The following is a 17823-nucleotide window of genomic DNA, read 5'->3' on the forward strand; positions in this document are numbered from 1 at the left end:
AATTTATTCTTTATTTTTAATATTCATATGAAATTGAAAGCTAAGTGAAACAATGGGAAAGAAAAGGAACTCTATTAAAGAAAGAAATCTATCAAAGGAAGTTTGAAAGACTTAATCTCATAAGAATGATTATGTTGTGAATTTTCACTTGTAAGCACTTCCTTGGGTTTATACCAACTCAAGGAATGTGCATATGGAAAACAAGACACCATACTGAAATGTGGTAGTTATAACAAACAGATTTTAATAAAATTTGTTTGATATCTAGTGCCACATATCAGAAATATAGAAAAGATAAACATCCATTCTGAAGACACATCTCCTTATGCTAAGAAAGATTTAATAGTTTCACAGGAAGAACAATTTTGAAATGCAACCACAGACAATTTAATCAGGGATTTGAGAGACTGTAAACTAAAGGAATGAAGGTTTACAGAAACTCTATTCAGCTAAGTTGACAGCAGTTGAGAATATGAATTAAATCACAAGCAGAAGATAAATGATGATTAAAAATTCAGATGAAACTGGATTACATAGAACAAGGCCTTCTCATTTGACAAATAACTTCAATATATGAATGGATCGCCTTATAGTGCTAAAAAAAAGTCACAGAGAAAGCATGTCAAATGAATCAAGTGCTAACCAGATGATGTTACAGACGAGTTATTATTTTAAATTATTGATAAAGAAACAACTTGACTAATTAAATTCATCAAAATAATCTTTTTAACATTTTAGCGTTCAGATTTCTCTGTCAAATGAAAAGCTTATTTATTCAGATTGATATGAATTAGTGATGAATTACCTTGTAGCTTCAAGATTTCAATAATGTGATTGTTTATCTTTAGAATAATATTGTTGGGTAAGTGTTAGAGGCTGGATCTGGCTAGTTTGAAGATAATTCAGCTAGATTATTTTGGCTAGATATGGCCAGTTTAAATACTAAAGGGTTAAATGTAATTACGTCTGATGAGTAAAAGCTCCTATTTTTTCTTTGGTCAGGAGGAAGCGGCTACTCAATAGACAGTGAGATCAATGTGGTTAATGTTTCTCTTGAATAGTTGTACAGTTCTAGAGAGATTACATTACGTATAGGGATTTGTATGACACTTAAGGGTGTAAGTATAATATATATATGTATATATATATATATATATATATATATATATATACTGAGAGGAGGATGAGAGACAAGTGAGCTGGGAGGGCCTGATTGGAGTAGTACAAGGCCAACTAACTTCAAAGGAGAGGCCACAGTAGTAGATGTCAAAATAACACAAAGCAAAGCAATACTTAAGTTTTTGCATAATAGTCTTGAAAAAGCCATGAATGTCACATAATCTCATTTTCTTTCTACTTATAAGATCTAAAGCCTCATGCCTAATCAAGTCTTCATAATCACTATTAGTGCTATAATTACCACTATGATTACTATAACTTTGGGAAGACTGGAAATAAGAGAGTTAATAGAATAATATAGTCAAACTCAAGAAGAACATACAGAATAGCATAGCAGCATCATATTTTTCAGGAGGAACTATTAAAACAATTATTTACATTTGGTAGAGATTCAAATGACAATGCTTAATGACAATATGTTACTTATAATCCTACCAATTTTGTTAAATGTAGACTGTAATGTGCAATACCGCTGCAACAGAGATGAAGTATTCCAAGGTTAGAATTATCAAGTTTAGTGATGTGTATAAAAACAGACAAAACTATCAACTTTGATACATGGCAGAAATCAGAACGTTTCAAACTTAAAGAAAGTGAGAAATAAGAAAAACAAAACTTAGTTGCTACATCTATTTACTAAGCAGCCAACCAGAAAGCATATTTGAGGCAATAATATCTTTATTTGTACTTGTAATGTTGCATTTTCCTCTACCTGACAGCGTACGTATAATATTATTAATGTGTGTAATATTATTAATGGAACTTTACTCGTTGCAAGCAAGAGTTAAGCAGTTCACATATTCACTACTGGAGCAGATGGTTTCATGGTTGGTTTCTCTTCCTGAAGCCAATTACCCCACGATGGAAGAAAAAGGTGAAAAAAAAAAAAAGAAAGAAAGAAAGAAGAAAAAAGTGGATTTTCTTCAAGGAAGGTTAACTGAAGCAACAATGCAATGCTTGAGGTAAGGATTAATATTATCACTGGATCCTGTAAGGTTAAAAACCTGAGTTAATAATACTGATCTTGAATTCGCTTCTCGTCCATGTATACATGTACACATTTGAAGATAGTAAGGTAAACAAACTGAAATGTTACATTAAAAATACGTACGTCACACAAAAACCACAAGTATATAACATATATATATATCCAGGAAAACCTTTATTACTCAAAAGTATTCATGTTTCCACTGTACATAATACAGTTTGAATAAAGAATTTTCAAGATACTCACTATCACTTATCAAGACAGTTGTTTTTCAATCAAATGAAATCCATTTCTACTGTACGAATATCATGTTCATCTTCATTCTTCTTACATTTGTTTTCCCCATACTGAACAGAGTTGAATACCTGTGACATATGGTCTCTTTCTCTCTTTCTTACACACACACACACACATATTCTCTCTCTCTCTCTCTCTCTCTCTCTTTCTCACACACACACACACACACACACACACACTTTCTTATTACATGATTCTTTTGCAGTAATTCTGCTTCAGTTATTACTAATCACTTGCTTATGATATTTGTTAATTTACTTCTCCGCATCCATTCTTCTTATACATTCACATCATCGTATGTAGTTTATTCTTCTGAAAACAGTGCTTGATGTTCTCAGTTCCCAGTAGTGTTTTAGCTCTTCTGAACTTAGTCAATTACCTAGGTTCACATTATACACTTGCCAGTTCTTCAACTTCAGAAAATACTTCAAACCTTAACTGCTTTTCATCTACTAATAATTGCAGGTCAACACAGATTCTGCTTTATGCGTCGTTGCTAAATATGACTTAATTGGGACCCCAATTGAAGCATTCAAACATAACCATAATCTCTTTGCTGAGCACTCCACTGATTACCTTTCCTAATACAACTCGTAGTAAAAGAAGATAAAAATCTTATATACATATATATATATATATATATATATATATATATATAGATAGATAGATAGATAGATAGATAGATATACATACATACATATACATAGATACACACACATATACATATAATTTATAATGGAAAGTTTCTGTATGTATATATGTGTTTTCATGCAAATGTCATTCCTAATGAGTTCATGAATAGACTAAAAAGGACCCCGTTTGTGACACATAGATTCGAACAGAGTACATAAAATATATAGTGGAATGCTTTTCCTCGCTATTCCAGCCTTTGATCTCTTCTGCAGCTCCTCAGAGAATGAATTTAATGGGTTTCCAGGTTTATATAGGCCTACTATATAATGGAGGAAAACATCTAAATGTGATAATTAAAAGTAACAAAAAAAAAGAAAAAAATAGGAATAGCTAAATAGTTTCTGGTTACATATAAGTTAAATATATGTAGATAGATTTATCTTGACAAATAATATTGATTATGATTATAAACCAACGGGGTCCCACTTAAAATGAATAAAAAACAGAAATATTTGGTAGATCCATTCTTTAAGTTTCCTTTCAAATAATTCAAACTTGTGGATTTTTTTGATGTATTCAAGACAATCATTCTAGTATAGTTTTGATTGAAAATGAAGCAGTCCTGCAGGATGACACAATTATCTCAGCTGCAAGTTGTGAATTAAATGCTGTTTAAACAAAATAAATTTGTCTTTTGAAACTGTCCATTTTGAAGAGAATAGCTCCAAACTTTTGCTTAATTATTTAACACATCAACAAAGAGACAAAAAATAAAACCTTTTGCTGATAAAATACTTTATGATTAGTGTATCTGTATTGCAATAATGATGGCTAATATGGTCATTATACCGAAGATGGTTATGATATAACCAGAAGTTAGAGAAACACATTTAGTTGTAAACACAGTATTTACAAATTTCAACTTTTTACATCTTGTCACAAAAATTCGCTCTTACATCTGGGAACTTGGTTGCTTAAAGTGTTTAGATAGAAAAGCTTGTCAGAAGAAATATATAACTAAGATAAACAATGTCATGTTTTTGGGGTTTTCTTTTTTTTTTTTTGTAATTAGAGAGATGTAAAGAGGTAGATAGATAGATAGATAGATAGATAAATAGATAGATAGATAGATAGATAGATAGATAGATAGATAGATAGATAGATAGATAGACAGGTAGACAGGTATGGAACAAGAAGGGTAGGACGTCTAACCAGAAATTGCTCATGGTCAGCTTAGTGTGTAGAGGAGGAGGAGGAAATGGCGTTTAGAACTTTTTTTTTTTTTTTACTATTTTACAATCTTCAGCCATTGACTCTGGCCATGCCAGGGTGCACTGCTTTGACAAGTTTAGTCAATCAAATTGACCTCAACACTTTTTTCTTTTAAGTCTGGTACTTTTTCCATTGGTCCTTCTTGACTGAACTACCATGTCACAAGGTTGAAAACAAATCGACATCGGATGTCAATTAATGAGAGACAAACACAAACTCTCTCTCCTTCACTAAAACAGCAACAAGAGATCATCAAATGCAGTCAAATGCATTGTATTAAATACTTCTGAGTGAAAATGAATATTGGTTTCAAATTTGACACAAGGCCAGTAAGTTCAGGGGAGGAGATAAGTTGATGACATCGATCCCAGTCTTCAAGTAGTACTTAATCTATTGACCCCAAAATATGAAGGACAAACTCAGCCTCGGTGAAATTTGAACTCAGAATGTAAAGAGAGATGAAACACCACTAAGCATTTTGCCTGTTGTATTAACGATTCTACCAGTTCACTACCTTTAACTGAAGATGAATATCGAGAACTAGAAATAATGCAATTCTTGTACCTATATGCATGTGTGAGTGTGTGTGTGCATGTGTGAGTGTTCTGCATTCCATAACCAGTTAGAATATTGTGCCCAAATTCATCATACAAACAATGAAATAAAAATCTTATTTTCTATTTTTGATAGCTGTTAATTTGAGAAGTACTGAAAAAGATTTCAGAGATGTATATTTACACCTACACACACACACATGTATATATGTACATGAGGGGTGGGGGTGCTGAAAAGTTCTCTGTATGTAAGGGTAATGCAAAAAGCCTGGTTAGAGGCCCAACCTTTCAAGTTCTTTTACAGGATTTAGAAAAACTGAAGGACCAGTGCAATAAGTGTGTGAATTTAAGAGGGGAATACATTGGATAAAATCATAATTAACTGATCCTCTTGTATTTTCTTTCACCAAAAACCAGAAATTTTTCAGCACCCACTCATATACAGATACACACACATGCATACATATATATATATATACATACACACGTACATATATATACATATATTACATACATATATATATATATATATATATATATATATATATATATATATATATACATACATACATACATATATACACATGTACATATATATATACATATACATACATATACTTTATACATATACTTATATACATATTATATACACATGCATATATATATATACATATATACATATATATACATATGTATGTCTATATATATGTTTGAATCTATATATACTGACATGCAATAATATAACATTGATTTCTATTTACCAACTAGATGTATTCATAGGGATTCATAGGGTTTCCATCGATATATATACTGATAACTGTATGTACATCTAAAACAAACGGGGAAAACATATTCTCATAAACAGTTTATTGCAGCGATATTATTGAATGAACTTCTCAGGTGTTTCACAGTGGATTTAATTGGAGGAGTGCAGTGTGTTTTCTCACTTCAAAATGTCTATGCAGTCTCTAATTATTTAATAATGTGTATCTGTAGGAATTCCAAGAACCAGCTATCTATTGATATAAATAGGTGAAAGAAACTAAAGACCTTTTTTTTTTGTTTTGAGGTGTATGTCACCTGAAAAAAAAGTCTGCTCTTTCCAAAATTTAATTCAATATGTCAGAATCCACACACACACCTTTCAAAACTAAATCCACTGCTAAGTAGCATCATCATCTTTATCATTTTAATGTCCACTTTTCTATAATTGCAGGCAGATTTTTTTATGGCTGGATACCCTTCCTGTCACCAACCCTTATCTATGTTCTTGCAGTATATCAGAAATGATTAACACTGCTTGTATCACTGTAGCAATCATTAACAGCTATCATGCAAATGTCAAGACAAGGAGATACAAAAGCACATACATGTACTTACATTCACACACACATACACATACGCACACACATACACACACAAAGATGGGCTTCTTTCAGTTTCGGTCTACTGCATCCACTCAGTGCTATAGTAGAAGACATTTGGCCCAGTGCTATAGTAGAAGATATTTGCATAATGTGCTATGCAGTAGGATTGAACTCAGAACCATGTAGTTTGGAAACAAACTTCTTACCACACAACCTACCTTCTAACAAAATCAAGACCTATTATAAAACCCATCTTATAAGTTCACACAAAAAGATGGTTAACACGCTGGTTATTTCAATGTGTGCACACATCTTTCATTTATGTGCAAAAATATTTTTTTTATATTTCATAACCATGATAGATATTTCAAACAAAGTTTCAAATTTATTTACAATATTTTTGAAAAATAGTTTTGGCTGAATTGTAATCTCGGATGCTCAATGTATAGAAATCCAAAGAAATTTTTGGAGAAAACACCTTAAATATACAACATAGTTATACAAGTGCTTATTCTATGACATGTCTACATCTAGGCCTTCACCCATTTTGCCTCCGCTAGTCTCAATCTGCTGTCCCTCTTGCCTCACTCTGATTAGTCACTGCATCATGCCACCAGAAAGCTTGAGTAACAAGAGACTGTAATCAGATGTGCTGGTATACAATTCACTCCATCATTTACCCTCTTGTAAAGCAAGCCATCACTTTCTCACTCAGGCTATTCTTTCAATGATACCTATCACTCTCTTACTATTGCTGTCCCAATCATGCTTTATTCACTCTCTCTCTCTCTCTATCACACACACACACGCTGTCTTCCATTTTACTCTTGCTTCTGCATCACCTTAATGCACCTTCCACAACTGATTTCTCTGCTATTTGCTTTGCTTCAAGAAACTGAAGATTCATTTGTCTTTCTATGGCTGGATGCACTTCATGTTGCCAAATGTAGCTGTTTCCAAGCAAGGTTATATCCCCCCACCCAGTCTATCAAACAATGAACAGCTGAGATATGCTTTTGTAGAGGATTGTAAATAATGGTCACCATTGTTTAGCATGCTGGATGAAATGCTTAGCAGTATTTCACCTGTCGCTACATTCTGAGTTCAAATTCTGAGATCAACTTTCCCTTTCATCCTTTCAGGGTCGATAAATTAAGAACCAGTTCAGTACTGGGGTCCATGTAATCGACTGACTCCCTCCCCCCACAAATTTCAGGCCTTGTGTCTATAGTAGAAAGGATTGTTAGGAACGATGACTGTTCACAATTAGCACACACACACACGCATTTCATTTTCCTTCATACACAGTAGATACTACTGAAACTCTACACAAATGAAAACATTATATATATAAGCACGTCACCACACACACACACATGTTCACAAAAATACTATCGTGAGTACCCCATTCCCACTGTCCCTCCCTTGCTAGCTCTCTCCTTCCCTTGTTCTTTCCCACCCCCCATTTTCTCTCTTCCAACTTATTCTTATTATCTTCTCCTTATTCTCTCTTTGTCCTTCTATTCCCTCTTATTCTCACTGACATCTAGACTGTATGGACATTCCCACTGGCAGCTTTCATTCTACCCTAGATCTGCCATGTAAACAGATATCTTAAATCTGGTACATTTTCTTTCTTTTTAATGCTTCTTTCACTTCTCCTTCCTCCCTCTGATAAAGGGTATCACTAGAAATGTAAGATTCCTTTCAGTTTCTGACATATTCTTCATTGTATACTTCTTTGATTATTGTTTTTTGCCTTACATGTCTACACTTTTCCAATTACATGTTTTCCCTGTCAGTTCTCAAGTATTATATGTTTGTTTCTCTCCCCTTTATCTCATTATCTTACTTATATTATTAATTGACAACTGATATAACACTAGAGTGTTTGTACTAAAATGCATATAACACTGTGTAACGAAATTCTTTTTCTTTTTTTGTCTCTTCTGTTTCCTATTTGCTCCTATCTAGAAATCAAAGGAAATGACTATTGTTCCCTTCAAACTTTGCTCTTGTGACTGGAACATCAATGTTTTGAAACTGACCTATTTTCCATTACATTTCAGACAGATTCAGTGCTAAGTTGCTAAAGCAGAAATATCACTATAGCAAATATTCAGCTTAATACCAAATTTGCTTGTCAGTTGCTTGACCTTAACCACTTGAGCATATTCCTTAGTAGCTGACAATATGTGCAAGAGCAGTGAGGGAGCATCAAAGCCAAGTGTTGAGAGGGATTCTTTTGGGTTTTAGATAAATGTAAAAAAAATCGCAGTCATGACAGATACCGGCATCATACAAATTGGCACCCATGCCGGTGGCACATAAACACACCCTGGTGTCACGCAAATGGCACCTGCACCAGTGGCCTATAAAAGCACCCATTACACTCTTGGAGTGGTTAGTGTTAGGAAGGGTATCCAGCTGTAGAAAACCATACCAAATCAGACTGGACTCTGGTGCAGCCTTCCAGCATGCAAACCCAGTCAAACTATCCAACTCATGCCAGCATGGACAATGGACGTTAAATGATGATGATGATATAAATACATATATACAGGGTGTGGTGAATATGTTGTCGTCTAAATTACGCAAAAATGAAAATAACACTGTCATCTCATTTTAACAGATATCATCATCATCATCGTTTAACGTCCGCTTTCCATGCTAGCATGGGTTGGACGATTTGACTGAGGACTGGTGAAACCGGATGGCAACACCAGGCTCCAGTCTGATTTACCAAAATTACATAAAAATATCTTGAAATACTGAAGAGTAAATTTATTCAATAAAATTGTCATTGGCTTCAACCACAGCCTCCAGACAACTTCAGAATCTCCTGCAACTCTTCTGGGTGGTCTGCTTAAGTTGGTGAATGCTGCCATAATCCTTGCCTTCAGTTTATCTTTGGTGTTACAAGGAGTTTTGTTGCTCTCTTGCTCAACTGCGCCCCACGCATAATAAATAAGGGTGATGCAGTCTGGAGAGTTAGGTGGCCAGATGTTAGGAGTGATGTGGTCGCAGAAATTGCTTGATAGCCATGACTGGGTTCTGCTTGTGTGACATGGTGCAGCATCCTGTTGCCAGACATAGGGTCTTCTTGCAGCCATCCTCTTCACCAAGAGCAGTACTACCTCCTCTAAGCACTTGATGTAGGCCTCCATGTTGAGTCTGAGGCCGTGTGGGAAGATGAATGAGGACATAACATCGCCATCACTAGTGATCACTCCAAACACCTTGATGTTGACTGGATGTTTGCTTTTTATTAAACTCGGCACATGTTTTGGGGACACTGCAAGCCAATGGTTGTTCTGTGTGTTCACCATCTGTTTGTACTGGAGTTCCTGGCATGAATGCCAAATAGTACAGCATGTCATTTCCAAATTTCTGGCAGAGTGAATTGCATCATGGTGCTGTTTTTCTCACAAGTGGTGACCAACTGACCCTACTATACAGTGTAGTTGATCATAAACAAACAATGTGCATGCACAAAATTAAAAATATAAAATTGTGACAATTTACTCATCAGCCCCTATATATATAAATATATATATTCATGGTAGAGGCCTTGGTCTCGGGACCACTCATGTCTAGAAACTGAGGTTGGGGGTAAGCAAAGGCATGCTCCCCATAGAATATTCATCTCCAAAAGGAGCCTCATGATAGCACCAGCCAGCCCAAAGGTTGGGATGGGCTGCACCTGCCTACTTCAGTTGCTATGGCATTGAGGTAGATCCAGCCACGCCCATTAACGGGAACAAACCCAAATTTAAAACACTGGATGATCACACATACACACACACACATATATAGGTATGTGTGCATGCATCTGAAAATAGTGGTTAAATTTGTATTGTTTACCCTTTTAAAATGAGTTTAGTCCAGACCCATACCAGATACTGCATGCACCATAATTTCAAAAAAGGGTTTTTCTGCAAAGGTACTGACAAGAAATATTCATTCTGTCAGACTCTGCATAAAGAGTAGATAACCATCTATACATATACACATGTATACATATAATCCAGATATATATATATATATATATATATATATATATATATATATATCTGGATTATATATATGTGTGTGTATGTGTGTGTGTGTGTGTATACATATATATATTCATATATATAAATATATATATACATATATATATTCTTCATATATATATATCCATATATATATATACATATATGTTCATATATATAAATATAAATATATATATATATATATATATATATATATATATATATATATACATACAAGCATAATGCGCGCCTAATAACAAATACACCTTGTTCCTTTCACCTGTCTTCAGGGGTGGGGTACAATTTTGAACCATATATAAATATATATTATATATATCAACAAGTATAGAATGCATATTATATACATATAAGATTATATATATATACATAAGTATATATACACAAAAAATGCATGTTTATATATTTGTACACACATTTATATACGGTTATAAACATATAACTATTATACACACACACACACGCTCATATCATAAACATATATACATATAGAATACATATAATATAAATATGTATGTATATATATATATATATACATAACACACATATACGTAACTACTTACCTACCTACATACACACATACACGTACGTATTAAATGCACACTCGAATGCATTATAGATGGATGCATACAGACACTTTCACATACGCATGGTATGTCTCCTATGCAGGTGAGGCCACTGCATAGCTCAGATCAACCTCAACGCATGAGAAACGCAAAGATAATTTCCAAACTCTTTTAGAGGACCCATACATACAACTGAATCCTGTGGCGCTCAGCAATCGTACCCATGTGAAACGATTTATGACACTTCGCTGTCACAAGGCAGTCGGCAGAACCACAAGCGCGTGGGAACCACATGTCAGTACATGCGATTAAAATGTGTTCGATTCCTATCGATATCATATTTGTTTTCTCTGTCCGGGAACTAATGAAACCAAGAACTAAGATTAATTTAATGTTTCATATTAAAAAGAAACAAATTCCTATAAATAAATATATGAGTTCAGTCCATTGTGCAGCATCAACCCCGGACAGATCAAAGCCTAGTGAGTGGATTTAATAGACATAAGGTGAAAGAAGCCCGTCGTGTGTGTGTGTGTGCGCGCGCACATACGTACGTACGTATGTATATTCTCACCACTGCTTGGCAACCGGAGTTGGTTTGCTTACAATCCCGTATATTAGTGGTTCAGCAAAAAAGACCACAATAGAATAAGTACCGGACTTCAAAAAAAAAAAAAGTACTGAGATCGAATTTGTTCGTCTATAATGCCTTTAGGGCGCTGCTCCAGCACAGCCTCAGTTCAATGACTGAAACAAGAAATATATATATATACATATATATATATATATGTGTGTGTGTGTGTGTGTGTGTGTGTGTGTTATAGTGGGGGAGACCAGTTCCTGGGGTTACCCTGAGTTTCACGCCCATAAGGGGTTAAGCCTTTTTAAAAAGGCCAGCAGTATTTGGGGTCTGAAGATAGCCACCCCTTATGAGCGAGTAACCCAGGGTAACCCTATAAACCGGTCTCCCCATTAAAATATTAACTGCTCTACATCTTAGAGTGTGCTTCTTCCTCCGTATTTATGTATTTCTACAAACGATTTATATATATATATATATATATATATATATATATATATATATATATATATATATATATATAACTGAGGGTTGGATCTCACTCACGTGTTTCTCCCCCATCGGTCCCCCCGCAACCGCCATCCCCGTAGCATCTAAAACAGCTACAGGGATATAGAAATGCAAGTGGTGGTGGTGGCTAGCAATCAGGAATGTTGCAGGCCAAGCTTTTAAAGCGGCGTTAATAAACCATGTGTCATCAAAAGTTATAGTAAAAGCACTAGTGTAACGTTTGCTGGTGGTAGTGTGGTAGTGGTGGTGGTGGTATTACTTAGTATACATATATTTAACCATTTCCTACGGACACCGGCTTCTCTACAATTACGGCCTCGCGCACGCGCGCATACTTTATTCCCCGATAAATGAAAGGATAGATAAATTTTTAATCCAAGATAAGAAATTCTTTAGGTTTTTGTTTGCGACACGAGAAAGCAAAACGCTTTTTTCCATGAGAAAAAAAAAAAACTTGATACAGACACATACATATAAACGTGTGTGCATGTGTGAGTGTATATATATATATATATATATATATATAGAATGATCGATATCATTCAAATGCGTGTGTGGGGAGGGGTAAGTCATATATTCAACAAAAGTAGAATGAATATATAGACACGCGCATATATGTATGTATGTATGTATGGATGGATGTATGTACATGGGGAGTAGGTAGAAAATGAGACGAGAATGTGTAATATTCATGGCTTTCACTAATAAATAAGTAAAAGGAGAGACATAAACAGCAAAGACTGGAAATCGGAGCTTTGGAATCGTAACTCAATTTGCTAGAAATAGCAGCTAAATCCTTTCTGAAGCCACAAAGTAACCATTTTAGCAAACGAAAGAGAAAGGGAAAGTACACGCTGGATAAATGATATGTTTCCCTGGGTATACCAAAGTAAAGGGTGGACATGTACATTCGAGGTGGGACTGGGTGGGACTGAAAAAGAAAAAAAATAAATAAATAAATAAACATTTGGGAACAAGAATCAGGTCGCAAACGAAGCATGCAGGTAAGATTGATTACCTTAACGCCACAGCGTTCGGGGACGGTGGAGTAGTGATCTGGTACAAAAACAGATCTCTCTATTCCTCTGGAAAATGAAGAATTTTAAATGTTGTGGCGTTCATACCTTAGATCGAAGAGTATTAAATCAAATTAAGCGAGCGACGTAAAAAAAACTAATAATAATAATAATTCGGAGATTCGGAACCGGACAGTCACAGGACTCCATCTAAACACGCCGGTAGCTTTGCTTACTTTCTTGTCAATGATGCTGATTTTTTTAATTTTTATTATTGTATTAAACTATTATTACAATGCCGAAGAAGAAGAAGAAGAAGAAGAATATATATATATATACACATACGGCGGCAAAGTAGGAGAAACGTTAGCGCGCCGACCAAAATGCTTAATGGCATTTCCTTTGGTTCTTTAAGTTCTGAGTTCAAGTTCTACCGAGGTTACCTTTGCCGTTTATCTTTTTGGGGTTGATGAAATAAGTACCAACCAAGTACTAAGGTCGATGCAATCGATTAATCCCCTCTCTTGGAACTGCTGGCCTTGTGCCAAAATTTGAATTCATTGTTATTATTGTTGTTGTATGTGTTAATATACAAGATACTAAAATAGAGCATGAGATATGCTCGAGCATAGGCTATGGGTTTTATATACCTTACATACACATGTGTATGCATATAGAATATATTATATATATATATAGGTGTGTATGTAGGGATATATGTGTACCTATACATGTATGTGTAGTCACACACACACATATATATATATATATATATATATGTGTGTGTGTGTGTGTGTGTGTGAAATGCATATTCACACACGTACAGATGTATATATCTGTACGTGTATATATATATACACACACATATACGTATACATGTAAATATCTGTACGAGTATATTATATATATATATATATATATATATAGAATACATATATATATTTACGTATACACGAATATATTTGTACGTGTAAACATGTACACATATAGATACACAAGTGTTTATATATACATACACAAGTGTGTATATATATACATACACATAAACACCTGTATCTATGTGTGCATACATACATATGCGTGCGTGTACCTGTACGAGCGCGCGGGCGTTAATATTTTGTTTGTTTTTTATCTATGTCGACCTGTCCTACTTATGAGAGAAGCAGACATCGGCAGCTGAAAAAAAAAAGCTGACCGCTTAAATAGCCTTAAAATGGAGCAGAAAACTCAAGTTTGTAGATGGATTATCGCTGAAAGTTCGTGCAAAACATCTGATAAGCATTTGTCAGTGAAATAATAAAGTATTTCTTACCTGAAACAGCTACAAAAATAATATTAATCTTTCTCCATTATTATGTGTTATGTAGTAGGTACGCAAATAAAAAAAAAGCTCTACAAATAACAAACATCTATATTTATATATACATATACATATATATATAAATACACACACCCATACACACACATAGTTAGATAGATAGATAGATAGATTGATAGATAGATATAAACAAATGGCGTTATGAGAGCTGTTTCGTACCTTTTAGCAATGAAGAGTTACCCAGCATGGCCTAATTTTGTGACCTAGATTTCTCTCGCTCTCATTCTTTCGTATATATGTTAAAAAATAATATCACTAATAATAATAATAATAATAATAATAATAATAAACGGCAACAAAATAACAGGAATGACAACAGCAACGAGACCAGCAATGATTAGTAATCATAAAAAATATAATAATTCTATTTTACCCAAGATGTTGGGTGAAATGGGACAAGTATTGTGACATTCATGCCTTTTCGAAAATGTGATCGCAGATTTGCATCCAGAAATTTATCTATAGAAATAGTAATTTCTTTTCAACTTTTGCAGAATGTACAATAAAAAGTTTCATAGGGGGACACGTGGAGAGTCTGTTTAAACAATTTTCTAATATATTGGTGGTACTTAATTTATCGACCCCCGGGAGGGAGTGAAACGTAAAGTCAACCACGACAGGAAATTTTTTCGTTCTTTTTATTTAATATATTTACATACCCAAAAAGGGAACAGAGGATGACTCTGTGTGTGTGTGTGTGTGTGTGTACATATGTCTGTATATATGTGTATATATATAGAAAAATATACATATATATATATGCACATATACATACATATATTAATGTATGCATATATATATATATATATATATATATATATATATATATATATATATATATATTACACACACACACATTTATATGTATGTACATATATATGTATGCAGATATATATAACTTATATATGTGTGTGTATATATATTATTTCTATCTATATGTGTGTGTATGTATATATATGTGTGTGTGTGTAAAGTTCGACACAACTCTACATTGCTGGAGGTTTCGTGGGCAAATGCATATACATACATATATATCCTTATAACTATATATGAGAGTTTGAATACATATATACACACATTCATATGTATCCCTATATAAATATAGACACATATACCCGATATATTTATGTACATATACATTCCTACGCATATATATATATATATATATATATATATATATATATATATATATATATATATATATATATATATATATATATATATATATGTATATATATATATATATGTATGTATATATATATATATATATATATATATATATATATATATATATATATATATATATATATATATATATGCATATATATATATGTATATTTATATATATGTATGTATATATATATACATATATACATACATATATATATATATATATATATATATATATATATATATATATATATATATATATATATATATATACATATATATATTTATATATATATATATATATACCTGTAGATATAGATGTGTAAATATGTATCTATATATGTGTGTATGTGCGCGCATTTATATATATATATATATATATATATATATTACGCATATATATATACGTGCGCATGTTTATGCATACCTTTGCGTATATATCATATATATGTATGTGTGTGATATACAATGTTTTACACATATATACATATATATATATTATACAATACATTACGCATACATATATACATATATATGTTATACAATATGATATGCAGAAACCTTTGTAATTAAATATTCAACAAAAGTAACTAAAAAAAATCTCCCAAATAGAAAAGATTAGCAGGAGCAAACATTTAGAGAAGGAACCAAATTCTGGTAGCCCTCTGTTCCAGCCTTTGATAACTAAATTCTAAAACTGGAGCGTTGAATAACTTGCATCTTGCAACTTTCACCTTTCTTAACATTTATCTGAGTACACGACTTTCCTCTCCACCCTAATTTTATCTACAGAAAAAAAAATGAAGATTTTATTTATTTATTTATTTATTTTCTTGTTAAGTTGTAGGGGTGGGTGATTCAATGAGGTCTTCGTTGAACAAGTGAAAAAAAATAAAAGATATCGGCCCTCATAGCTTTTCAACCCAGGACATCTTTTCACCAGTTATGTATTGGCCACCCATACAAGAAAAATTTAACTGACTGACCATCCTTATTACAACAAGTTGTAATAATCAAGATTAATTAGATCCGTAACAAGACTATTTTACACCTGATAGAGCGTGATTAATCTTAGAAAGAGAAAGAATAAGCTCATACATTTAAAATCGCAATATTTCGATATTAAAATTTTTTTCTTTTCAAGAAATTTTTAGGAATTTTGCGTACTTTTCAAGGGTAGCTGAGCTGACCCTGTCCCCACCTTGTTTAAAAACCATGTCATCAACGCGATAGATAATTTAATTATAAATGTAATTCATTTTATTGACCATAAGGGCGCAAGGCATTGGTACCAGTGTGAGAATGAAATACAAACAGTTTGAGATGGGGAAAGATTTTCTTTGGAAAAAGAAGGCCAAAATCAACAATAACAATAAGAATGAAGCACGATAATAAAAGAATAAGAATAAATAGCAATATTTTTTCTTTTTTAATTTCCTATTTACATAGGCGCGCTCTAGCCTGAGTTGCAGTAGTTGATTAAATTAAATCTACCCCAATACTTCACTGGTATTTAAATGATATAATAATAATGGTTGGCATAATTGTTCTTAATAGGAATTTAGAAATGTTTACCTTATATATTATTTCCCCGTTCTTCTTTTTCTATTTTCGCCACATTCCGGTAAGACAACGTAGGTTTTTGTTGGTTTCTAAAGGTCGATTATGATTGTTACTATTATTATTACTTCACGGCAATGGAAAGGATAACGACCGATCGGCCACCAGCAAGCACCCCCTTTCAAGCGGTTGTTACCCTCATTTCCACATGGGAGTGGCAACTTGTCAGCCTCTTACACATCCGCACACATACACACGCACATATACGCAAGTACCGTAACGAGCCAACGAAGGAGCCTCAAAATCGTCGCTTGACATGCTAGAAATAGCAGCCAAATATCATATCCCACCCTACCGTCTTGAAAAACAGAACGTGTTGGATAAGGTGGTCTTGAATTTCCTGTATAAATAGATATATATATATAAAATAAGAAAAAAGATGGGATGGATTGGTCACGATGGGAACGTCTTTAATCATGTTTGTTCGGTCAAGGCTAACCTGGGGTTTAACAACACAACAGCGCAACGCACAACACATAACATACACACACACACATTCGTTCTACTTTCATTCGTCCGTTCTTCTAGCCTAATTTCTTCGTGTCTTCCTAACTTCGTAATGAGGGCGAAACGGAAACAAAAATTACGCAAACCTGCTTTAAAAAGCAAAATATATTTCGATTCAACGCCTATCATCCTCA

The 17823-nt window shown here is 33.4% G+C and overlaps 1 protein-coding gene across 3 annotated transcripts in view; it reads right to left on the reverse strand.

Moving 5' to 3' along the window:
• The window catches only part of LOC106880698 (uncharacterized), a 405084-nt gene extending 387707 nt beyond the window's left edge, over window positions 1-17377 (reverse strand). Inside the window, exon 1 of one of the 3 annotated variants that reach the window (XM_052971298.2) lies at window positions 17138-17377. The gene's annotated coding sequence lies outside the window, so the exon portion shown is untranslated. Of the gene's footprint in view, window positions 1-14326; window positions 14542-17137 lie in introns of those variants that run through there. The other 2 variants (XM_052971297.2, XM_089358805.1) reach the window with 2 other exon arrangements.
• Between the last annotated feature and the right edge of the window lie 446 nt (window positions 17378-17823).

Source organism: Octopus bimaculoides, chromosome 10 (genome assembly GCF_046866305.1).
Source record: "Octopus bimaculoides isolate indiv1 chromosome 10, ASM4686630v1, whole genome shotgun sequence".
NCBI classification, from domain to species: domain Eukaryota; kingdom Metazoa; phylum Mollusca; class Cephalopoda; order Octopoda; family Octopodidae; genus Octopus; species Octopus bimaculoides.